Genomic DNA, 24,526 nt, shown 5'->3' on the forward strand with positions numbered 1-24,526 from the left:
AGGTGGTCTGGTACTCCTATCTCTTTCAGAGTTTCCCACAGTTTATTGTGATCCACACAGTCAAAGACTTTGGCATAGTCAATAAAGCAGAAAGAGATATTTTTCTGGAACTCTCTTGCTTTTTCCACGATCCAGAAGATGTTTGCAATTTGATCTCTTAATTCCTCTGCCTTTTCTAAAATCAGCTTGAACATCTGGATGTTCACAGTTCACATATTGCTGAAGCCTGGCTTGGAGAATTTTGAGCATTACTTTACTAACATGTGAGATGAATGCAATTGTGCAGTAGTTTGAGCATTTTTTGGCATTGCCTTTCTTTGGGATTGGAATGAAAACTGACCTTTTCCAGTCCTGTGGCCACTGCTGAATTTTCCAAATTTGCTGATATATTGAGTGCAGCACTTTCTCAGTATCATCTTTCAGGATTTGCAATAGTTCAACTGGCATGCCATCACCTCCTATAGCTTTGTTCGTAGTGATATTTTCTAAGGCTCACTTGACTTCACATTCCACGATGTCTGGCCCTAGATGAGTGCTCACACCATCGTGATTATCTGGGTTGTGAAGATCTTTTTGTACAGTTCTTCTGTGTATTTCTGCCACCTCTTCTTAATATCTTCTGCTTCTGTTAGGTCCATACTATTTCTGTCCTTTATCCAGCCCATCTTTGCATGAAATATTCCCTTGGTATCTCTAATTTTCTTGAAGAGATCTCTAGTCTTTCCCATTCTGTTCTTTTCCTCTATTTCTTTGCATTGATAGTTGAGGAAGCCTTTCTTATCTCTCCTTGCTATTCTTTGGAACTCTGCATTCAGATTCTTATATGTTTCCTTTCCTCCTTTTCTTTTCACTTCTCTTCTTTTCATAGCTATTTGTAAGGCCTCCTCAGACAGCCTTTTTGCTTTTTGCATTTCTTTTCCATGGGGATGGTCTTGATCCCTGTCTCCTGTACAATGTCACTAACCTCCATCCATAGATCATCAAGCACTCTGTCTATCAGATCTGGTCCCTTAAATCTATTTCTCACTTCCACTGTATAATCATAAGGGATTTGATTTAGGTCATACCTGAATGGTCTAGTGGTTTTCCATACTTTCTTCAATTTATGTCTGAATTTGGCAATAAGGAATTCATGATCTGAGCCACAGTCAGCTCCCGGTCTTGTTTTTGCGACTGTATAGAGCTTTCCATCTTTGGCTGCAAAGAATATAATCAATCTGATTTCGGTGTTGACCATCTGTTGATGTCCATGTGGAGAGTCTTCTCTTGTGTTGTTGGAAGAGGGTGTTTGCTATGACCAGTGTGTTCTCCTGGCAAAACTCTATTAGTCTTTGCCCTGCTTCATTCTGTACTCCAAAGTCAAATTTGCCTGTTACTCCAGGTGTTTCTTTACTTCTTACTTTTGCATTCCAGTTCCCTACAATGAAAAGGACATCTTTTTTGGGTGTCAGTTCTAAAAGGTCTTGTAGGTCTTCATAGAACCGTTCAACTTCAGCTTCTTCAGTGTTACTGGTTGCGGCATAGGCTTGGATTACCGTGATATATGGTTTGCCTTGGAAACGAACAAGGATCATTCTGTCGTTTTTGAGACTTCATCAAAGTACTGCATTTCAGACTATTTTCTTGACCATGATGGCTACTCCATTTCTTCTCTGGGATTCCTGCCCACAGTAGTAGATATAATGGTCATCTGAGTGAAATTCACTCATTCCAGTCCATTTTAGTTCGGTGATTCTTAGAATGTCGACATTCACTCTTGCCATCTCCTGTTTGACCACTTTCAATTTGCCTTGATTCATGGACATTCCAGGTTCCTATGCAATATTGCTCTTTAAAGCATCGGACTTTGCTTCTATCACCAGTCACATCCGCTACTGTATATTGTTTTTGCTTTGGCTCCATCCCTTCATTCTTTCTGGAGTTATTTCTCCACTGATCTCCAGTAGCATATTGGGCATCTACCAACCCAGGAAGTTCCCCTTTCAGTATCCTATCATACTGTTTCCAGTATGTTCATACTGTTCCTGGGATTCTCAAGGCAAGAATACTGAAGTAGTTTGGCATTCCCTTCTCCAGTGGACCACATTCTGTCATACCTCTCCACCTAGACCCTCCTGTCTTTGGTGGCCCCACAGGGCATGGCTTAGTTTCATTGAGTTAGGCAAGGCCATGGTCTGTGTGATCAGGGTGGCTAGTTTTCTGTGATTATGGTTCAGTGTGTCTGCCCTCTAATGCCCTCTCGCAACACATACCATCTTACTTGGATTTCTCTTACCTTGGATGTGGGGTATGTCTTCACAGCTGCTCCAGCAAAGTGCAGCCGCTGCTCCTAACCTTGGAGGTGGAGTTGCTCCTCTTGGCCACCGCCCTGACCTGGGGCATGCTGTAGCTCCTCTCAGCTGCTGCCTTGACCTCGGGTGTGGGGTAGCTCCTCTCAGCTACCACCCCTGACCTCTAGCATGGGGTAGCTCCTCACCCTTTGTTTAGAGGCAGGATGTATAATTACTTATAATTTTTTTCCATTAAAAATTTGGAGGTACATTCCAGATAAACATTTTAATGCAGACTGTTTAACTTTTTAGGATGAGATTAAGACTGGTTGACTGGAGGTAAGCAGAAGATAACAATCTATGTTTTTACTTTCAATGTATGTATATATATATATATTTCTGTTATTAAAAATACTAGGAATGGCTTTAACAAACTATAGAGACCTATACTTAGATTTTGTACATTTGAGAGTGAGAGTTGAATTGAGACAAGTGAGACCCATGGGTATCATAAATTGAGTTCTGCATTTCTGAAGCAAGGTTGAGAAACACTTGAGTAACAGTTTAGTAATTATTTTTGTAATGACACAGGGCCAGAAGAGCTCACTAGAGGCTATGTTTTCCAATCCCCTGACTCCAGCAAGAATTAACCTAAATAATTTCAAACAGATAGTCATTTCTACTTCTAAAATATATCCAGGAAATGAGAATCTTCCCTTTGGTTAACTAGTTCCACTATTTCACAGTTGTTATGCCAATATGTACTATTAAGAGGCCTAAGTGCACACGTTATTGACACAATGGGCTATAATTGTGCTTTTGAGACTGCCACACAATATCCAATCTATGATTATTTAGGGAGTTTACATCCACCCGTTATTGATGCAACAGCCCTTAATAGCGTCTTTGTTGTCAGAGGGGTTGTGTTGCTTAATATCCCCAGTACTATTTGAAACAATTTCTTAGAATATCTCAAACAGTGGCAAGATTTCAGATATTTATGTGCAAGTATTGTCATCTACAATTAAAATTGAATATATACAGTATGTAGTTAGGTAAAAACGTCAATCTTGTGTAATATTTTTAAAGACCATTCCAACTGAACAGGAAGATTCAATTTAACCAGAGCCTAAAATAAAGAAACACTGAAGCCAGAATGTGAGAAACACTGGTTAGTTAGGATGCTTTTAAATGTTATACATCAAGAACTTAAGAAAAAACAGAAAAGTACATTTACTTTTGTTTTATTCCCTAGTTTTTTTATTGAAATAAAATTTACATACAACACTTCATAAGTTTAAGTTGTACATAAAGCTCTTTAGGTAACAAACATTAGGTAAGTAACACACAGTTTTGTCTGTTTTCCATTATATTTCGCCAAGGCCAAAATATGGTAGAAGATCAGGGGTGAAAATTCAGTAAAAAAAAAAAAAAGAACAACTTTACTATCATATATTGTTTTGCATGAAGAAAGTTAACAGGTTAATGAAACAAAGGGAGTTGGTAGTAGATATTTCAGAACTTAGCTTGCTAAGAAAATTCCCGTGAATATCACATTTAATTTATAGATTTTCTTTTAAATTTTGAATTCTTCTGTCCAAAAACGTTTCTCTGTCTAAACTTTTTTCCCCTGCCCCAAAAGTTTATTTTTTTGGGCACAAGCTAGTGGTCACTGATGCTTTCTGGTATGACATAAAAATATCTAGAAGACATGTAGTATCAGGAAGGACAGACAGTCTTAACAGCAACAAAGTAGAAACAAAAGAAGCAAAGGAAACAAATGACTGGGAAAGAAAATAAGAGAAAGACACAGACAGAGAGATAAAATAGCCTCATTTTGTAATTTGGTAAAGGTGGTTAGGAAATAATCCTAAAATTTAAAGTCTTATTTATAGTTACTAAAGTTCTTGGATACCTGAGACTTACTGCCAACACATGCAATTTTCTTTTTCCTGAGTGAATCATAAAATAAATACTTTTTTCCTAGCTTAGTCAAAATTTTGCTCTAAGTTTTTGTCTAGACTTTCAAGTTTTTTTTTTTTTTTTTAGTTTTTAGAGGCCCAAGTTTAATTAGCTTATTCTTTTCTTCCTTTATAATCTCTTCTACAGTTCAGAAGCACATAAAACCACAAAGTAAGATAATAAACAATAAGTGAAATAATTAATATAATGATGAATTTCATTTTCATTTGTATTTCTCTCCATTTTTCTTTGGGGTTCCAGAGGCTGAAATGCTCCAGTTGCAATTATTTTGAACATGTCATGGTACTCAAAGCTTTTGTAAAACTTGAGCCTTTGCAAATATAATTTAAAACCTCCTTTTAAACCCTTTAAAATAATTTTAAAGTATTTATAAAATGAGTTGCAAGCTTCTACATTCATGAAGATGGAGTAGATGTACTTTTCCACATACCTCCTGGTAATTACAGCCAAAAACACTGGCATTTTTTAAAAGAAGAATAAAAAGACTCTGAAAGATGTTGAGAAGAAAGATTAGCTAAGAAACCTGGGATGCAAGGAATGACATGGTGTTGCCTTCCCTGGGTTTTATTTTTGCCTAATATATTTCAGACATGAAGATAGAGGAGTCAGCAATTCAGAAATCAGAACAGATGCAGAAAACAAGAACAGGATTCTGCTAACTCTAGCCTAAGCATCAGGAAAAGGTGGCCTTTCAAGATAGAAAGCTGTAGACAATAACTTCTCTACTCCATTTAAATATCACAGGAAAAACGCTCTGCTCCATCTTCCAACCATGCCAGCAAAGGCCAGATAAGGAACATGTACTTCCACCTTCTTGAGCTATATAAGCAAGATACTCCAGGTCCGCCTTATCAGAGAAGGTAAAGTAGGGAGCAAAGGCACCATCAGCATCAAGAGGATAAGTCCCTGATCCATCTCTCTCCCCCACGCTCCCACGGTGTGAGTGGAGACTTTGTGGAGGCTGGACTTCTACCCCTACTTGGCAGTGATGAGTTGGCATCTTTGCTCCCACTGGTGTGAAGTCAAAGGAGACCTACTGGAGAGTCAGAACTTTTACCACTTGCACCCTGTGACCCTCATACAGTATCAGTGGAGGCAATGTGGATGGGATGGGGGGTGATTACTAAGCCACTTCTACTCTCCATGTCCAACCCAGGAAGGTATCACTGGAGGAGTAATTAAAGCTAAAACTCCCTCCCATGCCTGATAGTTATGAGAGGAACCCACACCTTGGTGTCAATGGACTTCTAGTATTACCGAGAAGTAATGAAGTAGAGTCCCTCCTCTTTCTTCTACCTAAGTGGTCTTAAAGAAGCCAGTTTGAACAGAAAGTTTATATAAGACACAAAGCTTAATGATATGATAGCCCAAATATCCAGGTTTCAGCTGATGATCTCTTGTTATACTGAAAACTAGGAAGATCTCAAACTGAGTGAAAAAGGAAAATCAACAGATGTCAACACTATGACAGAAATATTAGATCATCTGACAAAAATCTTAAAAAGCCTGAATGAACAATTACAAGCACACTTACAGAAAATGAAAAATAGCAGGAAGACTCAGCAAAGAAATGGAAGTCTCATCAAAGAATTGGGAGATATGAAGAAGTACTAGTGGGAATTTTAGGACTGAGAAGCACAAAACTGAAATAAAAAGCTCAAAGATGGGCTCAGCAGCATACTGAAGGAAGAACTGAAAGTGATCCTCAGGACTAGTAGTTAGAAGAAAGTGAAGTCTCTCAATTGTTTCCAACTCTTTGCGACCCCGTGGACAGAGGAGCCTGCTAGGCTCCTCTGTTTCTGGGACTTTCCAGGCAAAAATACTGGAATGGGTTGCCATTTCCTTCTCCAGGGGATCTTCCCGATCCAGGAATTGAACTTGGGTCTCCCACATGCAGGCAGACCCTTTACCGTCTGAGCCACCAAGGAATCCCTAGTCCAGGAAATGATCCTCTGGACTAGTAGTTAGAGAAATTAAAATTGTGCAATTTAGAATATAGACTGAAAATGGTTGGAGATTTAGGAATCTGTGGGACTATAGCTAAAGAGCAAATGTTCATGTCATCAGAGTTTTGGAAAGAAAGAACATGCTCTTGGTGAATTTGTGTGATCTGTAATTGTAGATCATAAAACCACCTTTGGAGGAATTGCTTTGTAAGAATTCTGTGCATCCAATTTATCATTTTATTCTAATGGCACCCCAGAAGAATCGCAGGATATTTTTTAAGTCCTCCTTTCTTTCAAATTTACAAATAGCATACCATAAAGTCCCATGAGACATAGTACAATTTACTTTTTTCTCTCTAAATAGAACTCAAATAAATTTTCCAGTTACTTCCTTACAATATTGAGCACAAAACTACTGTCTTTTTGAGATTAATGACCTTTTAAAATTTACTAAAATAAAAGAAACTAAGGAAACTACCTATATTAATAACCAACCAATTTTGGGAAAAAATTAAAAATGAATAAAAAGACTTAACATATAGTATAATTTATTATAAATCCATAACAATAAAGGTATTATAAAACTGGCACAAGAATAGTGAGATCAATGAAATAAAGGTGAAAGTGAAACAGTGACCTCAGTGACATTTAAAATGTCTTAGAATAAGATGAGAATGGCAGTTCAATCAAGAAAAGAGTTGACTAACCTATAAATGGTAGCATGGCAACAGATTAGCATTTTGAGGAATACCAAAATAAATCTCAGATTAATTAATTTTTATATAACTTACTAAAACCAAAAATAATATATAATGTGAAGGGGTAGTCACATGACTTCATAGAGAGGATGCTAGTGTAGGAATAACTCTTAACATGGAGAACTCAAAGGAATGGGCTTTTAGATATTTAACTTTTTTATTTGAAATAATTTTTAGGGAACTGACAAGTTGCGAAAAGGAGTGCATTGTATTTATTTCTGTCTATTAGCTTCCATAAATGATAATGTCATGTAAACCTAGTACAGTAACAGTACCAAAACTAAGCAATTAATATTGACACATTACTAGTGATGAACTTACTTACTGTATTCAAATTTTGCCAATCATTCCATTAAGGCCCCCTTGCTGGTTCAGAATCCAATCCAGGTTCTCACTTTGTGTTTAATTGTTGTCTTGTTAGTTTCACCAGTCTGGAAAAGTTCTTCAATCTTTGTTTCTCATGACCTTGGGACTTTTTGAAGAGGACTGATCAGGTATTTTGCAGAATCTTTCTCAGTTTGAACTTGTCATATTTTCTCACATTCAGATTAAAGTTGTATATTTTCAGCAAGAATTTTTTAAAAAATGATGTGTTCTCAGTAGCTCTTATCAGGAGGCATGCACGCATGTGTGCTAAGTTGCTTCAGTCATATCTGAATCTCTGCAACCCTATGGACTGTAGCCCAGCAGGCTCCTCTGTCCATCAGGTTCTCCAGGCAAGAATACTGGAGTGGATTGCCATGCCCTCCTCCAGGGGATCTTCAGGAGGCACATGATAGCAAAAAGCTTCATTACTGGTGATCGGTGATGTTACTTTGATATCTGGTTAATGAGATGGATGCCAAATTTTTTAACTGTAAATTTGTTACTATTTCCTTTTTAGTTAATAAGCATCTTGTGAGAAGGTACTTTGAAACATTACAGAAAGAAAAATCCTTTTTGTTTGTACTACTTTCTGTTAATTTTAGTAACCATTGGTGATTTTTGTCTAGAACAAGTTTTATCATTTTATCCTCCAAATGTTAATTTTCTATTTTCATTATGCTTTCTACATTTATTAAAAAGAAATTCTACTTTAAGAAAAAGCTGTATTTTTTTTCATTTATTAAACTGTTCAATTATTTATAGCAATTGTTTATTTAGTCCTGGATACTTAATTTTTAAAAATTTTATTTCGTATGGAGTTATAGCTGATTTGGAGGAGGAAATGGCAACCCACTCCAGTATTCTTGCCTGGAGAAATCCCATGGACAGAGAAGTCTGGCACAAAGAGTCAAACACAACTGAGCAACTAAGCACATAGCTGATATATAACAATGTTGAGAGTTTCAGGTGAACAGCAAAGGACTCAGTGGCTCAGTGGGTAAAGAATCCACTTGATAACGTAGGAAACCTGGGTTCAGTCCCTGCATGGGGAAGATTCCCTGGAAGAGGAAATGACAATCTACTCCAGTAGTCTTGCCTAGGAAATCCAGTGGACAGAGGAGGCTGATAAGCTACAGTTCATGTGGTTGCAAGAGTCGGACATGACTTAGCAATTAAACAACATACAAATATATGTATTCAATCAGTCAGTTCAGTTCAGTTCAGTTCAATTCAGTCGCTAAGTCGTGTCCAGCTCTTTGTAACCCCATGAATTGCAGCACACCAGGCCTCCCTGTCCATCATATACAACTGGAGTTCACTCAGACTCATGTCTATCAAGTCAGTGATGCCATCCAGCCATCTCATCCTCTGTCGTCCCCTTCTCCTCCTGCCCCCAATCCCTCCCAGCATCAGAGTCTTTTCCAACGAGCCAACTCTTCACATGAGAAGGCCAAAGTACTGGAGTTTCAGCTTTAGCATCATTCCTTCCAAAGCAATCCCAGGGCTGATCTCCTTCAGAATGGACTGGTTGGATCTGCTTGCAGTCCAAGGGACTCTCAAGAGTCTTCTCCAACACCACAGTTCAAAAGCATCAATTCTTTGGTGCTCAGCTTTCTTCACAGTCCAACTCTCACATCCATACATGACCACAGGAAAAACCATAGCCTTGACTAGATGGACGTTTGTTGGCAAAGTAATGTCTCTGCTTTTGAATATGCTATCTAGGTTGGTCATAACTTTCCTTCCAAGGAGTAAGCGTCTTTTAATTTCATGGCTGCAGTCACTATTTGCAGTGATTTTGGAGCTCAAAAAATAAAGTCTGACACTGTTTCCACTGTTTCCCCATCTATTTCCCATGAAGTGATGGGACCAGATGCCATGATCTTCATTTTCTGAATGTTGAGCTTTAAGCCAACTTTTTTCACCCTCCTCTTTCACTTTCATCAAGAGGCTTTTTAGTTCCTCTTCACTTTCTGCCATAAAGGTGGTGTCATCTGCATATCTGAGGTTATGGATATTTCTCCCAGCAATCTTGATTCCAGCTTGTGCTTCTTCCAGCCCAGCGTTTCACATGATGTATTCTGCATATAAGTTAAATAAGCAGGGTGACAATATACAGCCTTGATGTACTCCTTTTCCTATTTGGAACCAGTCTGTTGTTCCATGTCCAGTTCTAACTGTTGTTTCCTGACCTGCATATAAATTTCTCAAGAGGCAGGTCAGGTGGTGTGGTATTCCCATCTCTTTCAGAATTTTCCACACTTAATTGTGATCCATACAGTCAAAGGCTTTGGCATAGTCAAGAAAGCAGAAATAGATGTTTTACTGGAACTCCTTTGCTTTTCCGATGATCCCAGCAGATGTTGGCAATTTGATCTCTGCTTCCTCTGCCTTTTCTAAAACCAGCTTGAACATTAGGAAGTTCACGGTTCACATATTGTTGAAGCCTGGCTTGGAAAATTTTGATCACTGCTTTACTAGCGTGTGAGATGAATGCAATTGTGCAGTAGTTTGAACATTATTTGGCATTGTCTTTCTTTGGGATTGGAATGAAAACTGACCTTTTCCAATCCTGTGGCCACCACTGCTGAGTTTTCCAAATTTGCTGACATATTTAATGCAGCACTTTCACAACATCATCTTTCAGGATTTGAAATAGTTCAATTGGAATGCCATCCACTAGCTTTGTTCATAGTGATGCTTTCTAAGGCCAACTTGACTTCACATTCCAGGATATCTGGCTCTAGATGAGTGATCACACCATCGTGATTATCTTGCTTATGAAAATTTTTTTGTACAGTTCTTCTGTGTATTCTTGCCACCTCTTCTTAATATCTTCTGCTTCTTTAGGCCCATACCATTTCTGTCCTTTATTACACCCATCTTTGAATGAAATATTCCCTTGGTATCTCTAATTTTCTTGAAGACATCTCTAGTCTTTCCCATTCTGTTCTTTTCCTCTATTTCTTTGCATTGATCACTGAGGAAGGCTTTCTTATCTCTTCTTGCTGTTCTTTGGAACTCTGCATTCAGATTCTTATGTCTTTCCTTTTTTCCTTTGCTTTTCACTTCTCTTCTTTTCACAGCTATTTGTAAGGCCTCCTCAGACAGCCATTTGTAATAAATATATACATTATATATTCAAACTCACTCCCATCCAGGTTGCCACATAACACTGAGCAGAGTTCCATGAGCTATACTATAGGTCCTAGCTTGTTACCATTTTAAATACACCAGTGTGTACATTCCCCTCCCAAACTCCCTAAGTGCCCCTTCTCTCCATCCTTCCTCCAGAAACTGTAAGTATGTTCTCTGTGAGACTGCTTCTGTTTTGTAAATTAATTCAACTGCATCATTTAAGGGATGTCATATGATATTTCTTGTTCTGTACAATTTACTTCACTCAGTATGACAATCTCTAAGTCCATCTATGTTGCTGCAAATGGCATTGTTTCATTCTTTTTAATGGCTGAGCGATATTCCATTTTATATATATATATATATATACCATTATATTATATACTACATTAAATATAATTTTCATTACATATATATATATATATGCTATATCTTCTTTGTCTACTCCTCTGTTGATGGACATATAGGTTTCTTCATGGATACTTTTTTTATATTGTGATTTGTAATTCATTACTTAATTATCCTGATGTTCAAATTGCACCAATTTTACCTATTGGCATTTCCTTCAAATTAGCTCTTGCAAGATTGTTGCAATTTAGATGAACATAAAAATTATTTATACATTAGGAAATTTAAGAAATAAAAGTTTTAAGACAAATAAATGATAAAAATTGTTCAACAATAATGAAAAAATTAATAACTTCAATGTCAGTGTTCTTACAACTAAAATGATAATTGGAACCAATAAATTGTACCCAATTTAAAAATTAAAAATTATCCAAAAATTAACAGGTAATATAATTATAAACTGTCATGTTTTAATAATAAAAGAAATTCACATTTAGACAACAGTATAATGTAATTTTAAAACACTTAATTTGGACAGGGTTTTCATAAAGACAAGTATCTCTTTTCAAGATTTATGGAACTAAATGCTAACTGACAATAATTATGGGAGTATAAATTGGTAGTTTTTGAATATAAACAAGGTAATGGATATATAATGCTTATATGAGTATGTGTCTGGGAATATCTTCACAGGAAATGATCACAAGATTATGTAAAACTCAAGGTAAAATGATTTTTACCATAGAGTTATTTATTAACAAATATTGAACAAAAGTCAAAAGTTCAACCAAGTGAGATTGAGTGTATGTGTGTAGGCATATACATATACACATACATATATGGCTTCCCAGATGGTGTTAGTGGTAAAGAATCCACCTGCTGATGCCGGAGATGCAAGAGATGCAGGTTCAATCCCTGAGTCAGGAAGATCCCCTGGAATAGGAAATTTCAATCCACTCCAGTATTCTTGCCTAGAATATCTCATGGATAGAAGAGTCTGGTGAGCTACAGTCCAAAGGGTCATAAAGAGTTGGACATGACTGAGAACACACACACACACACACAATATACATACATATATTTATATACATATCACACACAAGAAGATATAGATGGAGGTATGCATCAATATTCCTAGTTATATAGTTATAAGTTATATAAGTACTGAAATTGTGGGTGACAGTAATTTTCTTCTTTTCACTTATCACTGCTTTCTAAGCTATATAGATATGTTTTATTATATATATATATATGTTCAGTCATGTCCGACTCTTTGTGATCCCATGGACTAACATTCTATGGAATTCTCCAAGCCAGAATACTGGAGTGAGTAGCCTTTCCCTTCTCTAGGGGATCTTCCCCACCCAAGGATTGAACCCAGGTCTCCTGCATTGCAGGCAGATTCTTTACCAGCTGAGCTATAGGAAAGTCCAAGAATATTGGAGTGGGTAGCCTATACTTTCTCCAGTGGAGCTTCCCAACCCAGTAATCCAACTGGGGTCTTGTGAGCTATCAAGGAAGCCCTATATATAGTTTTTAAATAGATACAAACATACAAACACAATAGCACATTAAACTCATTTTGGATAGATCAAAACTTTTTTTTATCTGTATTTCTTTATCTGTAGAATGAAATCATGGTAATGATAAGGTTTACCTATACCATGGTACTGAGATTTTCCTAAAAATTATAGCTTCACATGATTGACAAAAAATTCTTTCTAAGTAAAGAGAAGCATGTATAATTTTTTTAATGGAGGACTTTTTTCCTTTGGTGAGTGTGACATATCCCTGTACAATCAGAACTGAATTTTGATTGAGGATGACTGGATTGTACATAACTCTCTGGACAAATTTAAATAATTTTGCTGTTGAGTTGGAAAAATCTACCTACAAAACCTTCTGCTATTAATTATGTTGGAGTCTAACCCACACTGGGAAATGACTCACTTGTCTTAGAAGCCCGTGTTTCGATATTAATAAATGTCTGCAGCAGGCACTTGGCTGGGTGGTGGCAAAATCATAAAAATGTGCTTCTCTTCTCTTATGATTCTTGATGCCTTTTCTCCATGTTAGAGCTCTCAGTTTCTTCTCTCATCCTCATGCTACAAATGTTAGCCGTAATCAGGAGTGAAGGGATGGATGCACACTGCAGGCTGTCACCTGAGTGATTGCAGCATTAAGACAGGATAATAATACTTAGGAGTATTCAGGATTAAAGAAATATCCTGTAATGTTTTTCTTTCAAAATACAAATATAGTATAAGAAAATCAGTAATGCATGAAATTTTCTTTACCTTCAGTCATAATGTCCATTTCTAAGGTCATCTGAGGTGAACTATTTAATTCAGCCAATCTTTCTGCCTTCCATCTCCAGTAGACCATTTGGCGATGTAATTCTCAAGACTGTCATGTTCAGCAATTGGACTGGACAGAGCCTTATTAGAGAAAGGCTTTTCCCTGATTAATCACAATCAGTTCCCATGTTCTGAAGAGCACTGGAAATCTGTGGAACTAGTTTTCAGAGACACTCAAGTCAGATGTTCTTATCAGAAGTGGTACTTTTTGAACCCACAAATTACAACTTGAAATTCATTGTATTGCTGTTTCATGAAACCAAGTTTTTGTGCTATAAATTGTAAAGCATATGAAGCGTATATAGCTTTTTTCTATCTACATTTTGAATAGAATAAAATTCTTAATTTTATAGAACTTATGTCTCTATAGTTTATATACTAGTGTGCTAGATTTTTCTAAACAAAACATTTCCTTGGCTAATAAAACTACAAGGTTTACTATAAAGTTTTAGTGAAAGTGACTTTAATTTAGAATTATTTACTAAGCCACAATCGGAAAAGAAAATGGCACCTTACTCCAGTACTCTTGCTCGGAAAAATCCTATGAATGGAGGAGCCTGGGAGGTTGCAGTCCATGGTGTCGGGAAGAGTCGGACACAACTGAGCAACTTCGCTTTCAATTTTCACTATCATACATTGGAGAAGGAAATGGCAACCCACTCCAGTGTTCTTGCCTGGAGAATCCCAGGGACAGGTGAGCCTAGTGGGCTGCCGTGAATGGGGTCACACAGAGTCAGACATGACTGAAACGACTTAGTAGCAGCAGCAATAAGCCACAATATTATTGAAAAATCCAACTTTTAAATATTATTTTGAAATGAATCTGTGATATAAATTTCATATAAGTCAGTACTCTTGCCTGGAAAATCCCATGGATGGAGGATCCTGGTAGGCTACAGTCCATGGGGTCGCGAAGAGTTGGACATGACTGAGCAACTTCACTTTCACTTTTCACTTTCATGCATTGGAGAAGGAAATGGCAACCCACTACAGTGTTCTTGCCTAGAGAATCCCAGGGACGGGGGAGCCTGGTGGGCTGCCGTCTATGGGGTCACACAGAGTCAGACACGACTGAAACGACTTAGCAGCAGCGGTAGCAGCAGTCCAGTTTGGGACTGACATGTGCACACTACTATACTTAAAATAGATAAACCAAAAAGGACCTACTGTGTATTAGAGGAAACTCTGCTCAATATTCTGTTATATCCTATGTGGGAAAATAATTTGAAAAAGAGTGGGGGAAAATAAAATGAAATGACCACTCCCTGTCATTCCAAAATATTACTCAAGATCAGTTATATTATCAGTCTTTGAAAGACACAAGGAATTAGATACCTGACAATCACACTGATTTCTATAATGTAACCATAGATGCAACTCAGTGTTTATGCCACACATGGAAGATAGAAAATATATGATCACATGATGTTCTGTAATATTGACTTCATCGGTCAAATTAAAAATATATATATGTTTATATATATAAATATATATATGTAACTCAAGAACAAAACGTGTTTTTAATTAGATTGTTTTGTCAGTTTATGTCTTTTTATATCAATGTTTTTTAGACTGTACTAACATATGACTAAATAACTGAAATTATAAATAGACATATAAGTGAAAATTCTCTATTACAGTCTTGTCCCTATATACCTTGCCTTTCCTAAATTTAACATTGTTGATTTCCTGGAGATTCTTTGCATTCATACATGAGGAGGTATGTATCCAAATATTTTCACCTCTTTATAATGTAATAAAGTACCTGAAACATCCTTTTGTCTTTGTTGCTGTTAACTAAAAAATATACACTGGGCATTTTCTACACATAAAGAGATTTATCAGATTTTATGACTTCTTAGTCAAGGCTGTATATTGGCACCCTGCTTATTTAACTTTTATACAGAATACATCATGAGAAACGCTGGGCTGGAAGAAGCATAAGTTGGAATCCAGATTGCCGGGAGAAATATCAATAACCTCAGATATGCAGATGACATCACACTTATGGTGGAAAGTGAAGAGGAACTAAAAAGCCTCTTGATGAAAGTGAAAGAGAAGGGTGAAAAAGTTGACTTAAAGCTAACAATAAGAAAACGAAGATCATGGCATCTGGTCCCATCACTTCATGGAAAGTTCAGTTCAGTTAAGTTGCTCAGTCGTGTCTGACTCTTTGTGACCCCATGAATCGCAGCACGCCAGGCCTCCCTGTCAACTCCCGGTGTTCACTCAGACCCACATCCATCGAGTCAGTGATGCCATTCAGCCATCTCATCCTCTGTCGTCCCCTTCTTCTTCTGCCCCCAATCCTTCCCAGCATCAAAGTCTTTTCCAATGAGTCAACTCTTCCCATGAGGTGGCCAAAGTACTAGAGTTTCAGCTTTAGCATCATTCCTTCCAAAGAAATCCCAGGGCTGATCTCCTTCAGAATGGACTGGCTGGATCTCCTTGCAGTCCAAGGGACTCTCAAGAGTCTTCTCCAACACCACAGTTCAAAAGCATCAATTCTTTGGCTCTCAGCCTTCTTCACAGTCCAACACTCACATCCATACATGAACATTGGAAAAACCATAGCGTTGACTAGACAGACCTTAGTGGGCAAGGTAATATCTCTGCTTTTGAATATACTATCTAGGTTGCTCATAACTTTTCTTCCAAGGAGCAAGCGTCTTTTAATTTTATGGCTGCAGTCACCATCTGCAGTGATTTTGGAGCCCTCCCTCACCAAAAAAAAAAAACTCTGACACTGTTTCCCCATCTATTTCCCATGAAGTGATGGGACCAGATGCCATGATCTTCGTTTTCTGAATGCTGAGCTTTAAGCCAACTTTTTCACTCTCCTCTTTTACTTTCATCAAGAGGCTTTTTAGCTCCTCTTCACTTTCTGCCATAAGGGTGGTGTCATCTGCATATCTGAGGTTATTGATATTTCTCCAGAGAATGTTAATACCAGCTTGTGTTTCTTCCAGTCCAGCATTTTTCATGATGTACTCTACATATAAGTTAAATAAGCAGGGTGACAATATACAGCCCTGATGTACTCTTTTCCTATTTGGAACCAGTCTGTTGTTCCATGTCCAGTTCTAACTGTTGCTTCCTGACCTGCATACAGATTTCTCAAGAGGCAAGTCAGGTTGTCTGATATTCCTATCTCTCTCAGAATTTTCCACAGTTTATTGTGATCCACACAGTCAAAGGCTTTGGCATAGTCAATAAAGCAGAAATAGATATTTTTCTGGAACTCTCTTGTTTTTTCCATGATCCAGCGGATGTTGGCAACTTGATCTCTGGTTCCTCTGCCTTTTCTAAAACCAGCTTGAACATCAGGGAGTTCACGGTTCACATATTGCTGAAGCCTGGCTTGGAGAATTTTTAGCATTATTTTACTAGCATGTGAGATGAGTGCAATTGTGCGGTAGTTTGAACATTATTTGGCATTGCCTTTCTTTGGGATTGGAATGAAAACTGACCTTTTCCAGTCCTGTGGCCACTGCTGAGTTTTCCAAATTTGCTGGCATATTGAGTGCAGCACTTTCACAACATCATCTTTCAGGATTTGAAATAGCTCTACTGGAATTCCATCACCTCCACTAGCTTTGTTCGTAGTGATGCTTTCTAAGGCCCACTTGTCTTCACATTCCAGGATGTCTGGCTCTAGATGAGTGATCACACCATTGTAATTAACTGGGTCATGAAGATCTTTTTTGTACAGTTCTTCTGTGTATTCTTGCCACCTCTTCTTAATATCTTCTGCTTCTGTTAGGTCCATACCATTTCTGTCCTTTATCATGCCCATCTTTGCATGAAATGTTCCCTTGGTATCTCTCATTTTCTTGAAGAGATCTCTAGTCTTTCCCATTCTGTTCTTTTCCTCTATTTCTTTGTATTGATCGCTGAAGAAGGCTTTCTTATCTCTTCTTGCTATTCTCTGGAACTCTGCATTCAGATGCTTATATCTTTCATTTTCTCCTTTGCTTTTCACTTCTCTTCTTTTCACAGCTATTTGTAAGGCCTCCTCAGACAGCCTTTTTGCTTTTTGCATTTCTTTTCCATGGGGATGTTCTTGATCCCTGTATCCTGTACAACGTCACGAACCTCATTCCATAGTTCATCAGGCACTCTATCTATCAGATCTAGGCCCTTAAATCTATTTCTCACTTCCACTGTATAATCATAAGAGATTTGATTTAGGTCATACCTGAATGGTCTAGCAGTTTTCCCTACTTTCTTCAATTTAAGCCTGAATTTGGTAATAAGGAGTTCATTATCTGAGCCACAGTCAGCTCCTGGTCTTGTTTTTGTTGACTGTATGGAGCTTCTCCATCTTTGGCTGCAAAGAATATAATCAATCTGATTTTGGTGTTGACCATCTGGTGATGTCCATGTGTAGAGTCTTCTCTTGTGTTGTTGGGAGAGGGTGTTTGCTATGACCAGTGCATTTTCTTGGCAAAACTCTATTAGTCTTTGCCCTGCTTCATTCCACATTCCAAGGCCAAATTTTCCTGGTACTCCAGGTGTTTCTTGACTTCCTACTTTTGCATTCCAGTCCCCTATAATGAAAAGGACATCTTTTTTGGGTGTTAGTTTTAAAAGGTCTTGTAAGTCTTCATAGAACCATTCAACTTCAGCTTCTTCAGCATTACTGGTTGGGGCATAGACTTGGATTACTGTGATATTGAATGATTTGCCTTGGAAACGAACAGAGATCATTCTGTCATTTTTGAGATTTCATCCAAGTACTGCATTCTGGACTGTTTCATTGACCATGATGGCTACTCCATTTCTTCTGAGGGATTCCTGCCCACAGTAGTAGATATAATGGTCATCTGAGTGAAATTCACTCATTCCAGTCCATTTTAGTTCGCTGATTCCTAGAATGTCGACGTTCACTCTTGCCATCTCCTGTTTGACCACTTCCAATTTGCCTTGATTCATAGACCTGACATTCCAGGTTCCTATGCAATATTGTTCTGCACAACATCGACCTTGCTTCTATCACCTGTCACATCCACAGCTGGTGAAACAGTGGAAACAGTGTCAGACTTTATTTTTTGGGGGCTCCCAAATCACTGCAGATGGTGATAGCAGCCATGAAATTAAAAGACGCTTACTCCTTTAAAGGAAAGTTATGACCAACTTAGATGGCATATTGAAAAGCAGAGACATTACTTTGACAACAAAGGTCTGTATAGTCACGGCTATGGTTTTTCCAGTGGTCATGTATGGATGTGAGAGTTGGACTGTGAAGAAAGCTGAGCACCAAAGAATTGATGCTTTTGAACTGTGCTGTTGGAGAAGACTCTTGAGAGTCCCTTGGACTGCAAGCAGATCCAACAAGTCCATTCTAAAGGAGATCAGCCTTGGGATTTCTTTGGAAGGAATGATGCTAAAGCTGAAACTCCAGTACTTTGGCCTTCTCATGCAAAGAGTTGGCTCATTGGAAAAGACTCTGATGCTGGGAGGGATTGGGGGCAGGAGGAGAAGGGGATGACAGAGGATGTGATGGCTAAATGGCATCACCGACTTGATGGACATGAGTTTTTGTGAACTCTGGGAGTTGGTGATGGACAGGGAGGTCTGGTGTGCTGCAGTTCATGGGGTCACAAAGAGTTGGACATGAGTGAGTGGCTGAACTGAACTAAACTGAATATTCTGTTATATTGACAGATAAATAAGTGTGAATAAAATTAGTGTTCAGGTTTTGGATCTAGATTGTTTAAATTCTTTGGTTTCATAATTAGAAATAATTTTTTTTGTTCTATGTTTGTTCAAATGTATATATATTTGAAATTTTGGTAGGCATTGCCAACATTGAATAAGAGTAAATACCAAATTCACTCCTGCTTCCAAGGGAGTTTAAGAAGTCTTGCTTCTTTATGGTGTCTCTTCCTAAATGTATCATTGAAATTTTAAAACTTCTCAATCATAGAGAGATTTGGGAGGAAATATAAGGTCAGATGATAGAGATATATAGTTGGTATTTAAGCTTCTTGGTTTAATGTTGTCTGGATTTATTCTCAAAACTTGGTTTGCCTTGCTGGAAATGTGTCAGCTTCCATGAGTGTTTATAACTTAAACCAGGCAGAAAACAACAAACTAAAGAGCCTCTTGATGAGAATGAAAGGGGAGTGTGAAAAAGCTGGCTTAAAACTCAACATTCAGAAACCTAGGATCATAACATCTGGGTCCATCGCTTCATGGCACATGGAAAGGGAAAAAGTGGAAACAGTGACACATTTTATTTTCTTGGGCTCCAAAATCGCTGTGGACAGCGACTACGGTCATGAAATTAAAAGATGCTTGCTTCTTGGAAGGAAAGCTATGACAAATCTACACAGCATATTAAAAAGCAGAGACATTACTTGGCCGATAAACGTTCACATACGCAAAGCTATGTTTTTCTGAGGAGTCATGGACTGATGTGAGAGTTAGACCATAAAGAAGGCTGAAAGGGAAAGTCACTCAGTCACATCCAACTCTTTGCAACCCCTACAGTCCATGGAATTCTCCAGGCCAGAATACAGGAGTGGGTAGCCTATCCATTCTCCAGAGGATCTTTCTGACCCAGGAATCAAACCCGGCGTCTCCTTCATTGCTGGCGGATTCTTTACCAACTGTGAAGGAAGGCTGAGGGCCAAGGAATTGATGGTTTTTTTGTTTTTGTGATGCTGGAGAACTCTGGAGAGTCCCTTGGACTGCAAGGAGATATAACCAGTAAATCCTAAAGGAAATCAACCCTGAATATTCATTGGAAGGACTGTTTCTGAAGCTGAAGCTCCAATACTTTGGCCACCTGATGCCAAGAGCTGACTCATTTAAAAGACCCTGATGCTGGGAAAGACTGAGGGCAGGAGGAGAAGGGGATGACAGAGGATGAGATGGTTGGATGGCATCACTGACTCAATGGACATGAATTTGAGTTGATGATGGACAGGGAAGCCTGGTGTGCTGCTGTCTATGGGTCTGCAAGAGTCAAACAGGACTTAGTGACTGAACAACAATGTAACATAGAAAGCAAATCCAAGTATAGTTGTAGAGACTCAAGTTTCAGTGATCTGAAGTAAGTTTTTTCATCTGGCAATGTTCTTATTTTTCTCTTCCCTAGTGTATCACAGGGATAAGGCACTTTGCTATTAGTAACAGTGCTTTGATACAGCAGTATCAAATATATAGGAGGCCAATACATATTCCCACCAGGCATGCATCAAAATATTAGTGGAAGGAGATGACAAAGGATACAATTTTCTCCACCCGGAGGTCAAGCATCTTTCCTTATCCTGTGAAGATATGTGAGTAGCTGAGTATAATTATCACACTCTGTGAAACTCTTTCTTTCTTTTTCTTTTTTTTTTTTAATATAGCCACTTACCTACATAAGCCTGGAAGACAGCTGGTCAGTGTAAGCAAAAGTATGTTGGAAAGCCTGACAGAAATATGTTAGTGAAGTTACTAACACTGTGGATGTCAATCAGTGTAAGGGAAAAATAAAGAAATGCAAATTTGATAAAAATAGGAGTCCCCCCCCCCTCCACTGAATCTTCTTCATTGATTAGAATTATGTGTCCCACATGGAAGTTAGTGCCTAATAGTTTTATTAAATTAATGTTTTTTTTTGTAATGTTGTACAGTACAGTAGAAAACAAAGACATTTTAAATGATACTGAAATGTGTTCTAATTCTGGATCAACAATTTTCTAGGTGTCCCTAAGTAGGATACTTTAATTCTCTGGGTCTCAGTAGTTCATTTCTAAGAAGAAAAATGTACTAGTAGCTGTAATATATTCATGTGTGTGTGCATATTTAGTCACTTCAGTCATGTCTGACTCTTTGCCAACCTATGGACTGTCAGCCACCAGGCTCGTCTGTCCGTGGGATTCTCCAGTCAAGAATACTGGAGTGGATTGCTAAGCCCTCCTCTAGGAGGTTTTCCTGAAACAGGGATTGAACCCACATCTCTTATGTCTCGAGCATTGTCAATTGGATTTTTTTTACCTTCTGAGCCACCAAGGAAGCCCTGAGTATTCACAATTATAGAAATAAAACTTCATCCTGTAGTAGCCTGATGTTACAATCTCTTAAGGTTAAAGAATCACACATTATCTCAAAGCAGAAACTTCTAGACGAGTGAAATTTTTCAGAGCTTCATTTTTGACAGAAAAAAAATGAAGGGTAAGAGTACGCTTCCTGTCCTGGTGCACCAAACAACTCCATCCACAATCATGTTAATATAATCAAGTAAAAAACAAAAAACAAAAAACAAAAAAAACAAGTTGTTTTGTTTGTTTGTTTTGTCTTGTTTTTGTAAAATAGTTAATTGAATTTTTTATTCCCTTGGATGATTTTACAGGCTAGGCATTCCTTCTTCGGTAATACAGCTTTAACTCAGTTGGTACAAGCTTCCCAAAGGTTTTTACTATGTTTAACCTTCTAAGGTCTCCCTGTTTTCACACACTGTAAATAATTCTCTGGTATACTCAGACCCCAGAGTATACTGACTGAGGTTTATTTTAAGAAAGAATCTTGATTTTCCTAGAAGTACAAAGATGGTTTTACAAAACCTTACCTTAGCTCTTAAATAAATATCATGCATTTTTAGCCTTATTCCTGTGTCCCAAGACTAAAGAAATTAAATATCAAAATTATATTTAACTGACATTAAGGCTTATTGAAGCATATCAGCAAATGGTAGCACATTTGTTTAACTATCTTAGCTATCATCTTTAAAAATCATATATAAGGCTATGAACCTAAAATATAGTATCAGTTATTATTAAAATTTTCCCTAAATTTATATATTTAGTTATTTAGAATTTAATATTTGCATCCTATATTTTCTCTATATAATTATATATTATATGTTCAATGATGCTGTATACAAATTGGTAAGAAGACACATAGGAAATAATATTTAAAAAGTGACTTAGAAAACAGCAAGCATTTCACATTAAAACTAACTCTGATAAATAGGTGTGTGTGCTTGAAAAAACTCAGTAGTAAGAAGAAGTAGAATAAGAATTGATTTTGCATTTAGGATTATCTTTTTTTCAAGATGCCTGCCTTTTGCCCTTGTAAGACAAAGATAATGTATTTAATTATGCTGGCATTGAAATAATCATATATTTAAAAGAATATATTGAGAAAACCTCATGATTCAATGTCTTGTGTGTCTTCCTTGGTGTACAGAAAAGCAGAATTTTCATAAAATTTTAGAAAAAGAAGATTTTCTGGATATAAAAATGTAAAAATGCACTAATTGACCTATTGCCCATGATCTCTATTTGAGATTCTCAAGTGCTTTCAGAACACACCGCTAATTTTAAGTCAATTGTATGTATCACTACCGGCTCAATACTTTAAACAAACAAACAAACAAACTTCTGCTTCTGTGTTCCTGGCTGTATGCCCAAATAAAACCTTTCTTTTTCTTGGATTTCCTCTTGGTGTGCACTTAATCAAATTAAGTCCTAGCAGAAAAAGTGATATAGACATACAAAGATCAAAAGAAAATGTTTAACTGTAAAGTACCTACATGTACCTTGGAAAAGGATTACCACCCTTTAGATTAAGTGTGGAAGTGTTTTCTTCCCATATATCCATTTTGAATGCCCCATGGAATTTTCATACCATATCAAGAAAATACTATGAAAACATGGTCATAAAACTGGCTCCTAGATGCTGATTTTCTTTAGGCAGTAGCCATCAGGTTGTATGAGACGGTTTAGGAAATGGCAAAACGCATCAATAAGATCTATATTATAGATTATATAATCGATTTATAAGATATCATGTGATTATAGCTTACTTTTGTTTTGACAAAATTAATTGATGCAGTCCAATATTTGAGAGACCAGAAAATACTATGAGTTTGTGTTTTGGGCCAAACTTATTAGTGATACCTTTCAGTTAAGTTCAGTTCAGTCACTCAGTCTTGTCTGATTCTTCGCGACCCCATGGACTGCAGCACGCCAGGCTTCCCTGTCCATCACCAGCTCCCGAAGATTGCTCAAACTCATGTCCATCGAATCAGTGATGCCATTCAACAATCTCATCCTCTGTCATCCCCTCCTCCTCCTCCCTTCAATCTTTGCCAGCATCAGGATCTTTTCCGATGAGTCAGTTCTTTGCATCAGGTGGCCAAAGTATTGGAGTTTCAGCTTCAACGTCAGTCCTTCTGAAGAATATTCAGGGCTGATTTTCTTTAGGATTTACTGGTTGGATGGTCTCCAACATCACAGTTCAAAAGGATCAATTCTTCAGCACTCAGCTTTCTTTGTAGTCCAACTCTCACATGCATACATGACTACTGGAAAAAACCATAGTTTTGACTAGATAGACTTTGTCAGAAAAGTAATGTCTTTGCTTTACAATATACTGTCTAGGTTGCTCATAGCTTTTCTTTCAACGAGCAAGTGACAACTTTAGAGTTGCTCTTATTTTCATGCAAATGTATTAATGATGCTGATATTTTCTTCCTGGTCAGATGTCCACATTCTCAATCTACTTCTACTATTGACACTAATTGGCAAGTCTTTCGACACTCACAGCCAGGAGACAAATGATTGCTAGACACATGTATTACATGCAGATTAGGGTTAAAGGTTTGAGCTGGGAATCAATACTACCATTGCATTTACTTTTACTATGTTTCAAGAGTTGCAAACAATTAGACATGACTGAGGGATCCAAACTTGAGAAACTTTGATGTTTGAAGAAGGGAAGATCCAGAACTTCTACACTGTCAATTTAAAATTATTTAAAGGTAACTTATTCTAAATTAAATTTACCATTTGCTAGATTATCTGTGTAACTACCAGACCTAAGACTGTCAAGATGAATTCTGCACAATTCCATCATTATCATAAACATTATACAAAGTTTCAAATCTGTTCTGGCATACAATTAAGTACCATTTTTGTTCATTTACACAAGATATGCTAGCAGCATGATCCTTATACGTTGACACAAATTCCTAAGTGAGTAGGTCATATTGGCATAAACTCTCAACGCTGCGGGCAGTTTTAAGAACCACACAGGTAACTTGTCTCCACAGGTTTGGACTTAATTTTCTAAAAAATAAGAAATGAAATACATATTCAGAACAAAGTCTTGTAGAGTATGATTGCTGAAAACCTAGACAGATCTAGATGCCCTTTTGAATTCTACCCTAGTCACTTAAAGCTGCATGAACTGAGGCAAGTAATTTAACTCCTTCAAAGCCTTACTTTGCGAATCTGTATAATGAAGGTAATGCCACCTAATGATTTTTTTCCTGGAGACTATATAAAATAGACAGAGAATAGTATGTAAAACATCAGAAGTGATTAATATAATACAGTCAAAATTGTTAATTATGGAAAAAA

This window comes from Budorcas taxicolor, chromosome 12, assembly GCF_023091745.1.
Source record: "Budorcas taxicolor isolate Tak-1 chromosome 12, Takin1.1, whole genome shotgun sequence".
NCBI lineage: Eukaryota > Metazoa > Chordata > Mammalia > Artiodactyla > Bovidae > Budorcas > Budorcas taxicolor.